The following is a 16,980-nucleotide window of genomic DNA, read 5'->3' as shown; positions in this document are numbered from 1 at the left end:
GGCAAATAGCATAGATGCATTTAAGGGGAAGCTAGAGAAGTACATGAGGATTAGAAGAATATGCAGATAGTGTTAAATAAAGAGGGGTGGGAGGAAGCTCAAGTGGAGCAAAGATCAGAGGGGAGATGAGGAGAATTTTTTTCAACATAGTGAGTTGTTATAATCTGAAATGCACTTCCTGACAAGATGGTGGAAGCAGATTCAGTAGTAACTTTCAAAAGTGAGTTGGATATATACTTGAAAAGGAAAAATTATGAGGGCTATGGGAAATGTAGGGGGTGGTGGTGTGTGTCAGCTTCGCCTCTGACTTCTGAGTGGTCTGAATCGCTCCCACTCCCTGGGTTCTAGACCTTGGACTTATTGGGGGTTGTGACAAAGTGCAGCAGACAACCGGTTTTGGGGCAAAAAACTTTGATCTTTATTCAAGAGAGAAAATACAACACAACAATCTTAACACTCTAATAAAATGGGCAACACTTCAGTACACACGAGGGAAGTTACTAGAAAGATACCTCACCCCTCCCAATCCCACTTTACGAGCTAAGTTGGACTCTAAAGGACCAGAGATAATGCTCACCAAACGAATCCTTGACAGTAATTCACCCAGAGGTAAGTCAGGAATAGATCGTAGAGTGGAAACTTTGCGGATCTTCGGTTTTCTCCTGAGTTGGTTTTCTTTGGTCGCGGTGGCCCAATATTACCCGGTTGGTTGGTGGCAATATTCGGTTGGTTGTTTCGTAAGGCCCTTGTTGCCGTGAGGTGTCTGATGGTCACTGGGGCTGTTGCTCTGGTTTCTTCTTTTGTATCGGCCTGCTTCTAGAGCTGCTGTCCTTCTCTGTTGAACTGCTTTCCTGTTGCCCCCTCGTCTTGTTGAACTGTCGTCTCCCGAGCTGTCGACCTCCTGGCTGATCTGAACTGCTTTGCCCTTGCAGGTCTGGCTGACCGGTTCTCTCACGTAGGGTTCGTTGGTTTTGCTGGAAGCTGCTCTACTTCCAGTGACAGGCAGAACAAGAGAAGCAGAACACAAGAGCCAGAGAGAGAGCAGAGAGAGAGAGAGGTTTCGAGTTTCCACTTCTATATCCCTCGCTTACAATGGTCTTCGTCACTTTTTTAAAAAGGCACTTCATGTCTGTTTGAACAGTTCTTACAAAGTCCTTCAGAATCTTTGATGGCTTTTGATGGTTTCTCATCATGTTGCAATTGTTTTTCTCGATTTGACATTGTTAATTCCGATTTGTAGAGCTTGCCACACAAGGCTTCCTTTTGTATCCAACGTCCTAGGTGTTGATCGGTTTTGCTTTAAAACAAAGACATGGCCCCACCATGTCTGGAGCTGTTGCCTCTTTCAATGGCCGACTGCCTTTCGAATTAGTGCTGAGTGTTGACCACCTGCTGTAGGTTTTGCATTAAAACAGAGACATGTCTGAAGCAGTAATTCTCCCACATTCCACTCTGTGTGTTGTTGATTCATCTGGTGACCTCTCACCTATCCTTTCATCTTAGGATTTTAGTCAATGGCCAAAGTTTTCCATACTCAGGGAAAAGGTGAATTTCTTTAGGGTTTTTCTCCGAGTTTTGGGGGATCTGTGAGTTTTGAGAATCTTACAATTGGGATTAATTGGGTCACTCTTTCAAAGAGTCAGCATAGGGATGATAGGCCAAATAGTCTCCTTCTGTGCTGCATGTGTAATTCTATGATTCTATGGGGGGAATTTTAAACCCCCAGGACTGGCAGTGGGGTGGGGGGGGGAGTGGCTGGAGAGGCGGGAGAGGGTTTAAAAATCAAAAAATGGGAAACCCGACTCTAACCTGCCTCCAACTTCAAATTCCAACTTCCGGCTTTAACAGAGGCAGGTTGGGGGGCGAGTGATTAACCTGCTCTCCAGAGGCCGGCCTACATTAAAATAATTTAATGCATGCCTCAAATTTTATCTCTATTCCACATTTAACGTTGGGTTTCCTGACCTCCGATGTCCAACTCTCTCCCCCGCCCACCGACCTTCGACATCCAACTCCCCCCCGACCTCTGATGTACAACTCCGCTCTGACCTCCGATGACCAACAACCACCCCGCCCCCATCGACCTCCAATGTCCAACTTCTCCCTGACTTCTGGGGCATGATTTTAACATGGCGGCAGTATCTAAGCAGGGGGGAGGGAGGGGGGTTGGAAAGAGATTTAATGACCTAAACAGGTCAGAAAAAGTGAGTATAGTTATTGATTGACCTGCATTCTGTGGTGAAGAGTACCCTCCCTCACACAGCCCTGCGAAGCCTACTGCATCGCATCACACCTCACACCCACTAAAGGCTCAATCTTGAATTACCTTCACTTTCCATGCATCTCTTCACTCCCCTGTCCGCTCCCCATTTGTGCACCCACCACTCCCACTCACCCCAATCCTGCTGCAATGTGAGCAATCTGTCTGATAGTCACCCTCTGACGCATCTGCTTCATTGTCATCCTGACCCAAAGCAATGTATCCATCGGATGACCACGTCACACTCACTCACTCACACATCTGTACTTTCTCCCCTTGTTGGAGAAGAGAGCCCAAGATGCAAGGGAGGCAATAAAGTTGTGGCAGAAGGCCCGAGAGTGGAGCGAGAGTGCAGTGAGAGTGGAGCGAGAGTGGGAGGCAGTGGGTGGCAGTGGGGGACATGCAGTTTTTACACAGTTCGAGTCAACTCACCACAGGCAGAAATTGAAAGTGACGTCACAGAACAGCAGGTAGGTGATTGGTTGGTGTGTATTACTGTTTTTTTTCTCTCTAAGTTAGGGCAGGGGTTTAACTAAGAACTTAAATCAATAAATTAAACTAGATTAATGAGTTAGATAATAAAACCAATAGCGAGAGATTAAAAATTCTAATAAAGTAAATAATTAAAGTAAGTAAATAAATAAATTCTGGTTCGACAAGTGATGGCAGGGCAGGGTGGTGTGTTGTAACTGCAGCATGTGGGAGTTTGTGGAGAGCAGCTGACCCCAGGCAACCACATCTGCAGTAAGTGTCTGCGGCTCGAGGAACTTCGGCTCAGAGTTGTTGAGCTGGAGTCCAAGTTGCAGACATTGCGATGCATCAGGGAGGGGGAGAGTTACCTGGACACTTTGATCCAGGAGGCAGTTACACCCCTTAGATTAGGTAATAGTTTAGATTCGTTCAGTGTTCAGGGAGAGGAGGGTGTGACTGTAAGTCAGGCAGATAAGGAGACCCAGGATTGAGTGATGGAGGAGCCTCAGCCCTTGACTCTGTCCAACAGGTACGAGATACTTGCTACCTGTATGGATGAGAGAAAAGACTGAAGGGAGGATGGGCAAACTGACCTCGGCACTCAGGTACAGGGGGCCATTAAAGTGGGGGGAGTGAAAAGGAATGTGGTAGTGGTAGGGGATAGTATAGTCGGGGATAGATACTGCTCTCTGCAGCCGTGACCGGGAGTCCCGAAGGCTTGGTGCCAGGGTTAAGGACATCTCCTCATAGCTGGAAAAGAACTTGGAGCATGAGGGGGAGGATCCAGTTGTTGCGGTCCACGTAGGAACCAACGACATAGGTAGAACTAAGAATGAGGTTCTGTTGGGACAGTTTGAGGAACTAGGGTCTAAATTAATAAGCAGAATCTCAAAGGTAATAATCTCTGGATTACAACCTGAGCCACGTGCAAATTGGCATCGGGTAAAACAGATCAGAGAGATGAATGCGTGGCTGAAAGAGTGGTGTGGGAGACCGGGGTTTCGATTCATGGGGCACTGGCACCAGGACTGGGGAAAGAGGGAGCTGTTCCGACAGGATGGGCTCAACTTAAACCAGGCTGGGACCAGTGTCCTGGCGAATCAAATAGCTAAGGCGGTAGATAGAGCTTTAAACTAAAAGCGGGGGGGGGAGGGGTCGGGTGGGGGGAAATTTAGAAATCTAATGAGAAAAGTCAAGGCAACAAAGCAGTGTAGTGATTTGGGTAAAGATAAGCAGAGTGTGACAGGAAGGGACAGAGAGTTTACCAATGATAGAGTATTAACAAGTGAGGTCAAAGCAGGAAAAAATGATAGAAAGTCAAAATTAAAGGCTCTATATCTGAATGCACGGAGCATTCGTAACAAGATAGACGAATTAGAGATAAATGGGCTTGATCTAATAGCCATGGTTGCAAAGTGACCACGATTGGGAACTGAATATTCCAGGGTACATGACGTTTAGAAAAGACAGGCAGAATGGAAATGGAGGGGGTGTAGTCCCAATAATAAAGGATGAGATAAGGACAGTGGTGAGAAAGGATCTGGGCTCAGAAGATCAGGAAGTGGAATCAGCATGGGTGGAAATAAGAAATAACAAGGGGCAGAAAACACTGGTGGGAGTAGTTTATAGGCCCCCGAATAGGAGCTATACCAATAGACAGAGAATTAATAGGAGCTTGTAACATAAGAACATAAGAACATAAGAAATAGGAGCAGGAGTAGGCCAATCGGCCCCTCGAGCCTGCTCCGCCATTCAATAAGATCATGGCTGATCTGATCCTAACCTCAAATCTAAGTTCATGTCCAATTTCCTGCCCGCTCCCCGTAACCCCTAATTCCCTTTACTTCTAGGAAACTGTCTATTTCTGATTTAAATTTATTTAATGATGTAGCTTCCACAGCTTCCTGGGGCAGCAAATTCCACAGACCTACTACCCTCTGAGTGAGGAAGTTTCTCCTCATCTCAGTTTTGAAAGAGCAGCCCCTTATTCTAAGATTATGCCCCCTAGTTCTAGTTTCACCCATCCTTGGGAACATCCTTACCGCATCCACCCGATCAAGCCCCTTCACAATCTTATATGTTTCAATAAGATCGCCTCTCATTCTTCTGAACTCCAATGAGTAGAGTCCCAATCTACTCAACCTCTCCTCATATGCCCGCCCCCTCATCCCCGGGATTAACCGAGTAACAAAGGTAATGCAGTAATCATGGAGGACGTTAATCTTCATATAGCCTGGGTAAATCAAACTGGCAGAGGTAGTTTGGAAGACAAATGCATGGAATGTATTCGAGACAGATTCCTACAGCAATATGTCATGGAACCAACCAGGGAACAGGCTATTTTAGATCTTGTATTGTGTAATGAGACAGGGTTAATTAGTAATCTCACAGTAAAGGATCCTCTGGGGAAGAGTGATCATAATATGATACAATTTCACATTGAGTTTGAGAGTGACATACTTAAGTCCGAAACTAGAGTCCGAAACTTAAATAAAGCCAATTACATAGGTATGAGGGGCGAGTTGGCTAAGGTAGATTGGGAAATTAAATTAAAGGGTATGATGTTTGAAAAGCAACGGTAAGCATTTAAAGCAGGACCTCCTTCCCCCAACTCCCACATGTACCAAACTCTCCTTCACACTGTGTTGTCCGCACACTAAGTGTCACAAAACATATTTGAAAATTCTTTATCTGAATGCACATAGCATTCGTAACAAAATGGACAAGTTAACGGCACAAATAACTATGTATGGGTATGATCTTGTGGCCATTACAGAAACATGGCTGCAGGGTGACAACGACTGGGAATTAAATATGCCAGGGTATTTAACAATCAGGAAGGACAGGCAGGAAGGAAGGGGAGGTGGGGTGGCTATGTTAATAAAGGAAGGAATCACTGTAATACAGAGAAATGATATTGGGACAAAGGATCAGGATAATGAAACAGTTTTGGTAGAGATAAGGAATAATAAGGGGAAAAAAACACTAGTGGGCGTAGTATATCGGCCTCCTAATAGTTGCAACTCTGCTGGAAGAAGTATAATCAGGAAATAGTCGGGGCATGTAATAAGGGAACAGCGATAATTATGGGGGATTTTAACTATCATATTAACTGGACAAATCAAATTGGGCAGGGCAGCCTTGAGGAAGAGTTTATTGAGTGTATTAGGGATGGATTTCTTGAGCAGTATGTAACTGATCCAACAAGGGGGCAAGCAACCTTGGACCTGGTCCTGTGTAATGAGCCAGGATTAATTAATAATGTCCTAGTTAAGGATCCCCTTGGAATGAGTGACCATAACATGGTTACATTCCATGTCCAATTAGAGGGTGAGAAGGTTGGTTCTCAAACAAGCGTACTGAGCTTGAATAAAGGAGACTATGATGGTATGAGAGCGGAATTGATTAAAGTGGACTGGGAAAATAGATTAAAGGGTAAGACGGTACATGAGCAGGGGTGTTCATTCAAGGCGTTATTTTACAACTTTCAAAAAATATATATTCCACTGAGGAAAAAAGGGTGTAAAAGAAATGACAGCCATCCGTGGCGAAGTAAAGAAATTAAGGATAGTATCCGACGAAAAACAAGGACATATAAGGTAGCCAAACTTCGTGGGAGGATAGAAGATTGGGAAGTCTTCAAAAGACAGCAAAAAGTAACTAAAGGATTGATTAAGAAAGGGAAGATAGATTATGAAAATAAATTAGCAAAAAATATAAAAACAGATAGCAAGAGTTTCTATAGTTATATAAAAAGAAAAAGGGTGGCTAAGGCAAACATAGGTCCCTTAAAGGATGAGACCGGGAAATTAATGGTGGGAAACACGGAGATGGCAAAAATGCTGAACAAATATTTTGTTTCAGTCTTTACGGTAGAGGACACTAAGAATATCCCAACACTGGACAAACAGGGGGCTCTAGGTGGGGAAGAGCTAAATACGATTAAAATCACTAAGGAATTGGTACTCATTAAATTAATGGGACTCAAGGCGGATAAATCCCCTGGACCTGATGGCTTTCATCTGAGGGTCTTGAGGGAAGTGGCAGTGGGGATTGTGGATGCTTTGGTAATAATTTTCCAAAATTCTCTGGACTCAGCAAAGGTCCCGGCAGATTGGAAAACTGCTAATGTAACAGCCTTATTTAAAAAGGGTAGTAGGCAGAAGGCTGGAAATTATAGACCAGTTAGCCTAACATCTGTGGTGGGTAAAATTTTGGAGTCTATTATTAAGGCGACAGTAGCGGAACATTTGGATAAACATAATTTAATAGGACAAAGTCAGCATGGCTTTACGAAGGGGAAGTCTGACAAATTTGCTTGAGTTCTTTGAGGACATAACGTACAGGGTGGATAAAGGGGAACCAGTGGACGTAGTGTATTTAGACTTCCAGAAGGCATTCGACAAGGTGCCACATAAAAGATTATTGCTCAAGATAAAGAATCACTGGATTGGGGGTAATATTCTGACATGGGTGGAGGATTGGTTATCTAACAGGAAGCAGAGAGTTGGGACAAATGGTTCATTCTCGGACTGGCAACCAGTAGCCAGTGGTGTTCCGCAGGGGTCGATGCTGGGTCCCCAACTCTTTACAATCTATATTAATGATTTGGAGGAGGGGACCGAGTGCAACATATCAAAGTTTGCAGATGATACAATGATGGGAGGGAAAGTGGAGAGTGAGGAGGACATAAAAACCTACAAGGGGATATAGACAGGCTGGGTGAGTGGGTGGAGATTTGGCAGATGCAATACAATATTGGAAAATGTGAGGTTATGCACTTTGGCAGGAAAAATCAGAGAGCAAGTTATTATCTTAATGGCGAGAAACTGGAAAGTACTGCAGTACAAAGGGATCTGGGGGTCCTAGTGCAAGAAAATCAAAAAGTTAGTATGCAGGTGCAGCAGGTGATCAAGAAGGCCAACGGAATGTTGGCTTTTATTGCTAGGGGGATAGAATATAAAAACAGGGAGGTATTGCTGCAGTTATATAAGGTATTGGTGAGACCGCACCTGGAATACTGCGTACAGTTTTGGTCTCCATACTTAAGAAAAGACATACTTGCTCTCGAGGCAGTACAAAGAAGGTTCACTCGGTTAATCCCGGGGATGAGGGGGCGGACATATGAGGAGAGGTTGAGTAGATTGGGACTCTACTCATTGGAGTTCAGAAGAATGAGAGGCGATCTTATTGAAACATATAAGATTGTGAAGGGGCTTGATCGGGTGGATGCGGTAAGGATGTTCCCAAGGATGGATGAAACTAGAACTAGGGGTCATAATCTTAGAATAAGGGGCTGCTCTTTCAAAACTGAGATGAGGAGAAACTTCTTCACTCAGAGGGTAGTAGGTCTGTGGAATTTGCTGCCCCAGGAAGCTGTGGAAGCTACATCATTAAATAAATTTAAAACAGAAATAGACAGTTTCCTAGAAGTAAAGGGAATTAGGGGTTACAGGGAGCGGGCAGGAAATTGGACATGAATTTAGATTTGAGGTTAGGATCAGATCAGCCATGATCTTATTGAATGGCGGAGCAGGCTCGAAGGGCCGATTGGCCTACTCCTGCTCCTATTTCTTATGTTCTTATGTTCTTAAATATTTCAATATTGTCAACAAATATACATTCCATTGAGAATTAAAAACTCCACGGGAAAAGTGATCCACCCGTAGCTAACTAAAGAAATTACGGATTGTATTAGATTAAACGAAGAGGCCTATAATGCTGCCAAGAAGAGTAGTAAGCCTGAGGATTGGGAGAGTTTTAGAAACCAGCAAAGGACGACCAAAAAATTGATAAAAAGGGAGAAAATAGAATATGAAAGTAAACTAGCAAGAAATATAAAAACGGATTGTAAAAGCTTCTACAAGTCTGTAAAAAGGAAGAGAGTAGCAAAAGTAAACATTGGTCCCCTAGAGGCTGAGACAGGAGAAATTATAATGGGGAATCAGGAAATGGCAGAGACGTTAAACAAAGTCAAACAGTTAAGAGTCAACCACATTGGTGTGAGACTGGAGTAACATACAGTCCAGACTGGGTAAGGTCAGTAGGTTTCTATCCCTGAAAGACAAGACAGTGGGTTTTTACAACTACCTGACAATTTCATGGTCACGTTTACTGCCTTTCTTTTTCCAGATTTTTTAAAGTGAATTCAAATTCCCAAACTGCCATGGTGGGATTTGAACTCGTTCTACAGATAATTAGTCCAATAGCATAACCACAATGCCACCGTATTCTTAATAATGTGAATGATTGAAGTAACAACTTGTTTGAACTAGATTGAGGAATTAAAATGTAAAGAATGGTCTGGTTGAATAACAGTAATTATAAGCATGTGTATTGCTTTGCCAAACCAAAACTGTCCAGCTTTTTCTTAATTGGCACAAGAGTGCAGATATGATATTCATTATCGCTTCATCATTACTTTGCATTTGATAACAATTAAACAGTCTAAGTTTGGATATTCAATTTAGTTTTGATCTGAACTGGGTGATATCCATCAAACCCAGATCCACATCCATATGCAACGTGTTACTATAGAATGGAAGGATGTGAATTTGCTTTTGTGGTTTGTCACATGGTGAGCTGCTGATCTTGGCTGTGCCATCAGGCAGACTTGGCAAATGAGGCCAGATGTTTTACCTCAGGAAAGTTCAAAAAGCCGGTGGTTGTCAACCCAGAGATATTCTTAAAAACTTCTCGAATGAAGTGTGTCACAACAACATTTACAGAGCCTCCTAATGAAGAATGGACGAGGTACTTTAATAATAGAGGAGAAAAGGAAAAAAACAACAGTAAATGAGAGAGGAAAAGAACCAACAAGATCTGCTGGGTTAGATCCAAATCGTTGTCACATTCCCCCAATTAAAATATGGGTCATATTCAACTGTTTTTAAATTTCTTGCCAAATGACTTTTAGTGCTTTCCATTTGAGCCCTAAATAAACAAAGCTTCCTTTTGTCCTGGCTCAGTGGAACTGACCGAATTTAGAACAGGTTGGATTTCTAGCCTGATTTTATGCTCACCCCTACTTCAGATTGCTTGCCTTCTACTCTATAGTACAGAGCAATTATGGTCCATAACACCATCTGCACTCTTAGTAAGAGCCAACAGTATCTTCATACTTCCAGCCACGACATGCCATTTCACTGTTGCCATCTTTATTCTCACCACAATAAAGCAAAATATTCTAGATTGTTCATAATTGAAGGGCTTTTAGAATTCAGGCTCTCTTACAGCTTATCTCGTGAAATTCATAGTATCAGATTCTGCTGGTCTCACAGCTCTTTGAGCAAAGATATGGGACGGCTGTATTATTGAAACTGTAAATCACATGCCATGGCAGTTGTCTTGCAGTTATTGGTATCTGCTTACACAAATTTTGGTCAGGTTCATCACTTGACATGTAACAGAAGCACGCTCTGTCCTTCAATAGTTTGGATGTTGGGTTAACACAAATCATCACCATGTTAACCACTATCCTGACCTATCCAATGTGCACCTTGCAACCTGTTCCCCCAAAACCTCATTGTTCTAACCATCTGATAGAACCTACACATTTCACAAGACCCCTATATGTAGGTCTCTGGATTATGTTCCATAGCTGATATCCAGATCTTGTAACATTAATCCTACACAGAAATAAAGCCAGCAAATTTGATAAGCGTTTCTGAGGAAAATTTCATTAAAACATCTGACATTGCGGGCACATTGTTGGTGGTCCACAGAGTCTTAAATATTCCAGGTCCTACTCCCAGAACCTATCATTCTAAATGAATCACCAATAACCTGCTCACCGATGCTCAGTTTGGGTTCCGCCAGGACCACTCGGCTCCAGACCTCATTACAGCCTTGGTCCAAACATGGACAAAAGAGCTGAATTCCAGAGGTGAGGTGAGAGTGACTGCCCTTGACATCAAGGCAGCATTTGACCGAGTGTGGCATCAAGGAGCCCTAGTAAAATTGAAGTCAATGGGAATCAGGGGGAAAACTCTCCAGCGGCTGGAGTCATACCAAGCACAAAGGAAGATGGTAGTGGTTGTTGGAGGCCAATCATCTCAGCCACAGGACATTGCTGCAGGAGTTCCTCAGGGCAGTGTCCGAGGCCCAACCATCTTCAGCTGCTTCAACAATGACCTTCCCTCCATCATAAGGTCAGAAATGGGGATGTTCGCTGATGATTGCACAGTGTTCAGTTCCATTCGCAACTGCTCACATAATGAAGCAATCCGTACCCACATGCAGCAAGACCTGGACAAAATCCAGGCTTGGGCTAATAAGTGGCAAGTAACATTCGTGCCAGACAAGTGCCAGACAATGACCATCTCCAACAAGAGAGAGTCTAACTACCTCCCCTTGACATTCAACGGCATTACGATCGCCGAATCCCCCACCATCAACATCCTGGGGGTCACCATTGACCAGAAACTTAACTGGAGCAGCCACATAAATACTGTGGCTACAAGAGCAGGTCAGAGGCTGGGTATTCTGCGGCGAGTGACTCACCCCCTGACTCTCCAAAGCCTTTCCACCATCCACAAGGCACAAGTCAGGAGTGTGATGGAATATTCTCCACTTGCCTGGATGAGTGCAGCTCCAACAACACTCAAGAAGCTCGACACCATCCAAGATAAAGCAGCCCGCTTGATTGGCACCCCATCCACCACCCTAGACATTCACTCCCTTCACCACCGGCGCACAGTGGCTGTGCACCATCCACAGGATGCACTGCAGCAACTCGCCAAGGCTTCTTCGACAGTACCTCCCAAACCCGCAACCTCTACCACCTAGAAGGACAAGGGCAGCAGGCACATGGGAGTAACACCACCTGCAAGATCCCCTCCACGTCACACACCATCCCGACTTGGAAATATATTGCCGTTCCTTCATCGTCGCTGGGTCAAAATCCTGGAACTCCCTTCCTAACAGCACTGTGGGAGAATCTTCACCACACGGACTGCAGCGGTTCAAGAAGGTGGCTCACCACCATCTTCTCAAGGGCAATTAGGGATGGGCAATAATTGCTGGCCTCGTCTGCGACGCCCACATCCCATGAACGAATAAAAAAAAATTTGCTTTATGACTTTGAAGCTATCTTGTCAACCAGCTGATACTTGGAAAATCAAATTATTGTCTCAGGTGATGACATCTTCAGGTATTTAGTGTCACATTTGGTGTTACATTTCCCCATTACAGTCAAAAGGTTATCTAAAAAAAAATTATAGGATTTACATGACTTGCAATGACATCTCAAATAAAACACAAACCCCAAGACAACAGCAAAGAATTTTACTCTCTGTAATAGCAGTGATTTGTTGACCTATTCAGATGGAAATGTTTGTCCTTAAATTTTATTGCCACTGACTCCTTACTTGATATGCTGTAACAGGTTAACCTGAGGGGGTTGCATCAGAATTCAGCTGTGACTGGCAGTGAGAGATCTTAGTTACCTCACAATTGCAGAGTGTAAGAGGATAATAGTTTTCTCTTTTGTTTCTTCTTGCTGATGCCAGCTGTCGAAGTTAGCACAGATAAAAAAGATTGTTTGCCAAGTAATAGCGGGTTATTACGTGGTATGAAAGCTCTGATTTGGTGAGAAAAAAAACTGTGAAGTTGTGAAGAATAATAATATAACAGCAAGGTTACTGGGAAAAAAAAGTGAAAAACTGGTTTGGGTCCAGAGATTTTCTTATGGTTCGGTCTCAACAGAAACCCGACAAAGGTCTTATTTTATTTTTTTATCCAACGTGGAATGTGCTTTTACTGAGGTTGTCAACTTTAGAATAATACCGATTTATTTCATTTAAAGATTATGTACGGATTCAAAGCATTTGAGCTGGAAGCTCTTTTTTTAACAAAAAGACTCCTTTCAGGTGACTATTAGATATTGGGGCAGAAATTGGACCTCGTTGCGCACATTTTACATCCTGCACGCTGCGTTGCAGGCACATTGTTAGTGGTCCACACCATCTTAAATAGTCCAGGTCCTAAAATTATCTTGTTCACCAGCTGATATTTGGGAAAACAAATCATTGTCTTAGTGACGACATCTTCAGGTGTTATAACATTTGGTGTCAAAACTGCAGTATGTCTTTGTGAACATAGAGTATGAAATGTATACTGCTGCTTCTAATTATGGATGCCTGTTAGTTCAAATTTTGCTAATTTGTACCACAGGGAAAGAAAGAAGAACTTGCATTTATATAGCACCTTTCATGATCTCTGAGTGTCCCACAGCGCTTTACAGCCAATGAAGTACTTTTTTGAAGTGTAGTCACTGTTGTAATGTAGGAAACACGGCAGCCAATTTAGGCACAGCACGATCCCACAAACAGCAATGAGATAATGACCAGATAATCTCTTTCAGTGATGTTAGTTGAGGGATGGATATTGGCCAGGAATAGTGCCATGGATTCTTTTACGTCCACCAGAGAGGGCAGACAGGACCTCGGTTTAATGTCTCATCCAAAAAACGGCACCTCCAACAGTGCATCACTCCCTCAGTACTGCACTGAAGTGCCAGCATAGATTATGTCCTAAAGTCTCCGGAGTGGGACTTGAGCCACAGCATTTCGACTCAGAGGTGAGAGTGCTACCATTGAGCAACTGGGAATATCCTCCGATTGAGGTAAAAAATGTGGTGTGGCTTCTTGTAGTGGGAAATTAATCAGTCCCCCTCCCATTTGCCTTCCTGCCCCTCTCCTGCCTGATGTTGTCTTCCTGTCCTGAACATATATTATTTTCATGATGATCTGAGAAAAAAACACTTCACAGATAGTGTTACTCAGTTGCTCATGTGAATGTCCAATACTAAAATGTTTGCTATTGATTTTCAAATGTATAAATACAGCACTTAAACATTGCCTGCAAAAATGTGAAAACTTGGTGCATAGTTCTGAATTACTTTTTACGTCCGATAAATGTGAGCACAGCAACAGAGAATATTAACATGATTACTAATGATCGTACTTCTCGCTGCAGCACAGTATCAAGACTGTGGGGGAGGGGGGTGGAATTGGGCTGCATTGCACTCAATTTCAGGGTGGGAAATGAATATCCCACGCCTGATCTTCCCCAGAAGTTTGACCGTTGCCATATTGGTCCGGGAGACTTTCAGTGGTCCTGGGCCACCACCTGAAGTCATTAAAATATGTAAATAAGGGTACTTAGCTTGTTGAAGGTCCCGTGTGCAAAATTAGATTTTGGGAATGCCGGATTTGCCGGTTCCCAGGCCCGCCCAGCAATTCTTGGTACCAACAGTTGGCAGGCTCCATCAGTGATATTTAAAGGGATCCTCAGCTGGACTCAGGTAAGTCTCTGGAATGTTGTGCGAGGCTGCTGTTGGGCTTGGGGGAGTTTTATTGGGCTTCCGTGGCTCTGGAAAGTGGCTTTTTAGAGCTTTAACACTTTGTCTGTGCAGGAGCTTCAGCTGTTCATTCTGGCAAAATGGGTGTGTTGCTGGGTCTGTCTTTGGGGCTGCAGGAGGAGGAGAAGAAGGATCAGCAACAAACAAGACAGTGAAGATCTGCAGCTGCTGGCACAAGTGGGTGAAGAAGGTTGCAGGGAGGCCTTACAGTATACAGACTTCCGAGAAAGGATCTCCTACCTCAACCCGAGCAGTGTGTCTTCACTTCGGCTGTGACTGAACTATGTCACTGGTTGTATCAACAATGGGAGCCCAGCAGCAGGGTATGCACAGCACTGCCTGAGACTGTTAAGGTTACTGCGACCTCCAATTTCTGTGGCTCAGGGTCATTTCGGGCTGCAACAGGTGACATCAGAGACTGGAGAAGCTGGGGTTGTTCTCCTTACAGCAGAGAAGGTTAAGGGGAGATTTAATCGAGGTGTTCAAAATCATGAAGGGTTTTGATAGAGTAAATAAGGAGAAACTGTTTCCAGTGGCAGAAGGATCGGTAACCAGAGGACACAGATTTAAGGTAATTGGCAAAAGAACCAGAGGGGAGATGAGGAGAATTTTTTTTCCACAGCGAGTTGTAATGATCTGGAATGCACTGCCTGAAAGGGCGGTGGAAGCAGATTCAATAATAACTTTCAAAAGGGAATTGGATAAATACTTGAAGGGGAAAAATTTACAGGGCAATGGGGAAAGAGCAGGGGAGCGGAATTAATTGGATAGCTCTTTCAAAGAGCCAGCATAGGCATGATGGGCTGAATGGCCTCCTTCTGTACTGTATCGTTTTTTGATTCTAAGATATCAGTCAATTTGCAGTGCGCTGATAAGGCAGGTAACAGATGCACTATTCCACAGGAGGAACTATTTCATCACCTTCCCTATGGAGGCTGCCAAGCAACAGGAGAGTGTTTTAGGGTTTGCCCGAATTGCTGGCTTCCCAGGAAATAATTAACTGAATACACATTGCCCTATATGCTCCGTACGAAGACCCCGGAATATTCTTGAATAGGAAGAACTTCCACTCTATGAATGTGCTGCTGGTGTGTGACCTCAGGCAGCAGATAATGCAGGTCTGTGCCCAGGTTCCTGGCAGTTGTCATGATGCCTTTGTCCTGCGCCAGTCTTCAATTCCCCCATCTCTTCCATCCAGACCACCGGGTCAGAGGCTGGCTGCTTGGGGACAAGAGCTATCCCCTAATCACCTGGCTCATGGCTCCTGTCAGGAACCGAAGCACAACCGCTGAGCAAGATTACAATCAAAGAGATGCCACAACTTGAGCTTTCATAGAGCATCCCGTTGGTGTTCTAAAATAAAGGTTCTTCTGGCTGGACTAGTCCAGAGGGATCCTTCTGTGGACACTGTGGGCCCTGCTGCAGTGTTCATTGAGCTAACTACACATTCCATGGTTGACTCCATTGTCTCTACGTCCCTCTGGAATATCCCACACAAATTGGAGTTGGACTCCTCCATGCTCCCTGACATTGGTGGGCTCGCCGGCAGGCAGTCCAGTGCACTGAATAGATTGTTGTGCACAACTATCAATCTTCTTCCATAGGCTGGGCCCTGGAGGTCAACATATGTGCTCTCTGCAGCAGGCCTAAGATGCAAGCTCTCTCCTCTGTGTCCAATCCCCCGCCCTTGCTCCTGTGCACTTGTGCTCTGTGAATCTTCCAGTTTAGACCCCTCTACCTGACTCTCTACACTAGTGCCTGTATCTGAGATGGTGCCTGCAAGAGTAATGTTGAGTGACGGAGCGGACTCTAGAAGGCTGTCCACTTCTTCCTCTCATCAAAGAGGGCCCTCTTTTCTGCTGGACCTGAAAAGGGAAGCGAGGGCAACGTTTGGCAGTTAGTGGCAAGGGTAAGCAGGAGAGAAAAGAGCATGAATTCAAAGCAGGACCACTTTGTTATGCGGAGTGTGTATAGGGTGGGATGTCAGTGAAAAGAGAAAAAGAGAGTAAAATGACAAAAAACCTACAGAGTGTGTCCTCCATCCTCGTCAGTCCCAATGCTCCTGATGAGCCCCATGCCCACAATATCCATGGCAGCCTCTTCCAATGGGGAGAGGACATGTATGAATGATCTCCCCCCTTCCTGTCCATTCCTGCTCCCGGTTGTTGTGTTCCAACTTCTTCTGCAAGAAGAAAGGGAGTGTGTTAGTGTGTGGGCTGATGAGAGGTTGTAAAGATATGACTGTCAAGGTAGAATAGTGTTTCTGGTGCAAGAAAGATGGCATAGGTCTGAGAAAGTGAGGGGTGAGGAGGGTGATTATGAGAACAGTAACAGGTGTAGAGTGTGCCAGCAACAACAGAAGGAGTTGGCTGAAGTGTGCTACTGTGATTGACGGAGAGTAATGAGAAGCAGGGCAGAAAAGACTTGTGAGTGCTGGGGTTACCGATGGTGCAGGTCTAACGATAGAGAGAGAGATGTGAGAAGAAGTGTTACCTTAGCAGCTCTAGTAAGATCATTGAATTTCTTCTGGCATTGCAGCCAGCTCTGCTGATTCTGACCATGTTGCCATGTAATTTGACTAAGCACCCTTCTGCCATTTGGAGGAAATACCAGCTCCCTCCTCCTGGTGACCTCCTGCACCAACACCTCCGGTGCAGTGCCAGAGAATTACGGGGCCGTTGCTCCAGCACCTCTGCTTGCCATTTTTCACTGTAATGGGAAATCAGCTCAAAACCAAAGTGGCTCCTCCACTTAGAGGTCCAGGCTCCCTCTAAATGGTGTCACTGAGGCCCAATTTCCTGACCCTCATTCAACAGTGCGAGCAGCTCACCATGCATAGTAAAATGAGGCACGCGCTCCAATTTTATGTGTCCCTCTCGCCTACTCC

This window comes from Heptranchias perlo, chromosome 4, assembly GCF_035084215.1.
Source record: "Heptranchias perlo isolate sHepPer1 chromosome 4, sHepPer1.hap1, whole genome shotgun sequence".
Lineage (NCBI taxonomy): Eukaryota > Metazoa > Chordata > Chondrichthyes > Hexanchiformes > Hexanchidae > Heptranchias > Heptranchias perlo.
The sequence above is the reverse complement of the archived record's forward strand: the minus strand, read 5'-3'. Positions refer to the sequence as shown.